Below are 3004 nucleotides of genomic sequence, written 5' to 3'. Positions count from 1 at the left end.
ATTGATTAAAATGTCTATCTATAATGACAATGCTCGAATCTGAAGACTTGTTCTCCACACCAAACACATTATCCATCTCAGTACACTAGCTTGATGTTGTATCAGCAAAGACAAGATGACTACCAACAGATTACCTTGCTCTAGCTTATTATTATTATTATTATGAAAAGCACACTCTAGCGATAATTTATTGTACTTTATAGCACTCTATTTCTAATAAATATTTCACACCATAGGGGAATAGCATTCTCGATTCAGTTATTAAATATTTCACAACATAGAGGAATAGCATTCTCGATTCAGTTATTAAATATTTCATTGTTTTCACAGCATTTTCTCACCTCTCAACTCAAGTTCCGAACCTCATAACCAGTTGAGCTCTCGTCGAGACAACACAGCTGAGAGGAATCAAAGGACGGTCACCTGAGGGAATCAATCATAGCATAATCATCTACACCTGTATCCTGCTATCTACACTGTATCCTGCTATCTACACTCGAGGAGATTCACGCAGGATCAAGCACTACATGTAATACAGTTTTACTTTGATTTTATCCTCTGAGGAGGAAAATAGACCTCCAAGGAGAGGTTTTCTCCTCCGATGACTATTTTCCTCCTCCGAGACAGGTTTTCCCTCCTCCGAGGAGAAAAACCTTCTACAATATACTGCATGCATGCGATTTATCTTTAGAATATGCTATATCCGAACATCCAAGCCCCGCTCTTCTTTCTCACACTCATCGTATAAACAAAACGGTAAATGAATTACTTTTTCAGTTGGTTCACCGATATATATTTACAATAGACACATTGCAGATATAATGGATTTTTATGTAGAATAACCATTTCTCGCAAATACTCTGCTTTATTGCATAATGATTTACAAAAGTCACAATGTAGATGGTGTGGAGGTAGTTTTTCAAAGTACTCTCCTTGGACGGATGAATCTTCTACACAATTAAAAGTTAATATCTTTCTTCATATAATCGTAGATATTATTATCGTAATTCTCCTCTTCAATTGTTATATTTCCTTTCCTTCTACAGTTCGGGCTAAACTTTGCATGTTCGTTGGCTACAACATCATTTTGCTCCCAATCTCCTATACAAACTGAACAAATACGCAGCGCACAATATCCGTTCACTTGCGAATACAAAACCGTCTTTCGCCATATTTTCTGCCGACAAATTCTGTCTAGTTTTTGTCCATTTTTATCGAATGTTAATAATCTCAATCTTCATGTAACATTATCTGTCCTTGTGATAACATCGTGAATGCCAATTCACAACTGATTGTGAATTACATTCCTTTACACATACTATTAATTGGCTATGCCATCCTGATCATTATTCTTTTTGTTTTCAGTATCATGCCGAGGGAACGCAGACTTCGTGGTATCAATTCCGCAGCAGTCCGTCATCGCATCAGCCTCGATGAGGAGGATATCGACATCACCAGCGTGCTCAGAGCTCGAAACGTCGAGTTTTCGATATAATTAGAGAACATGCCGCACGCTATGATGGGATGTAAATGGTTCATCGTCCTCAACATTTTGCTGTATAAATTAGTGGTGATGGATGACAAGCAGGTTGGTGACTCTGTCTCATCTCTAATAAATCTACATAGTTACTCCAACATAGCACTAAATGTGCTTGAGAACTATGAAGAGTTTAATGAGCATTTCATGTTAGCTGTGAGAAAAATCCTCTCATCTTTTGAAAATTTTGTAAGACACGGGAGTGGATGGTGCTAAAGAAAATTGAATCACTGGATGTGAACGTGATTAATTTAATCCTATATACACATCCAGTTTCATTCAAACACCCCAGTTTGAAAAACAAAAAATGTATTATAAATGTGAAAAATCTCTCTGACGAAAAATGCTTTTTATGGTCAGTCCTCGCATATTTCCATCAGAAGCCAAAGGACTCACACCTGACTGTAAAGTATTTGAGCAAGTTTGCTCACAGACTCAATACGCGAGGTGTAAATTTCCCGGAGACGACACGCGATATTAAGAAATTTGAAATACTCAATCCGGACATTGCAATTCATGTCATCGCATACGACAACAAAAAGTTTTTCCCCTTCCGTACAAGCATTTTCCGCACGCGTAAACACCAAATTATCTTTTAATGCTAAAAGGCGATGCAGGAAAAACTCATTTCTGTTTAGTAAATACCGCAACGGAAGAATGGGCTATCTCGTCTTCTCTGTCACCTTTCAAACCCAAGGGTCAAGTACATGTTTGTAATTTCTGTTTTCCACCGGTTCACATCAGACAAAACTCGAAATGTAGACGGTAAAGCAAATTTGTTGAAACATGTGGAACTTTGTTCCAAGTTTGAATCTCAGCGCGTTTCATATCCTAAACGCGGAGAGACAATAAAATTCAAGAAACTAGGTGCGATGTTGAAGAAAAAGTACACCATTTACGCGGATTTAGAAACATACGTTGTTAATATCGATAATGATGATGATGATGATTCCGATTCTGATGAAATTACTCGTAGTTACACAAAGAAAACGGCGCGACATATTCCCTGCGGGTATTGTTTCGTTGTTATCGATGTTAACGGCGAAATCGCTCACGACCCTGTACTCCATAGATCGAGTAGTTTAGACGAAAAAATCATGGAGAAATTTCTTCAGGAAATTACAGATCTCGGTGACATTTTGTATGAGGATATGAAACGAGAAATTCCGATGCAAGCTTTATCCGAGAGTCAAGAGCGTGAATTTCAAAATTCAGTAAACTGCGGGCTTTGTGCTGAACCGTTTTTAGACACTGATATTAAATGTCGTCACCACGCGCATGAAACCGGTAATTACTTGTGTGCGGCACATGTTTCTTGTAATTTAACAGCTCGTACTCCGAGTACATATCGTGTTATTTTCATAATTTCTCCGGTTTTGATTTGCATTTTATTCTAAAATCGCTCGGTAAATGTAAAAAAGAAATTTCCTGCATCGCAAATACGTCAGAGAGATTTTTGACACTTTC

Source organism: Nilaparvata lugens, chromosome 3, assembly GCF_014356525.2.
Source record: "Nilaparvata lugens isolate BPH chromosome 3, ASM1435652v1, whole genome shotgun sequence".
In the NCBI taxonomy this organism is placed as follows: domain Eukaryota; kingdom Metazoa; phylum Arthropoda; class Insecta; order Hemiptera; family Delphacidae; genus Nilaparvata; species Nilaparvata lugens.
Note: the sequence above shows the minus strand (reverse complement) of the source record.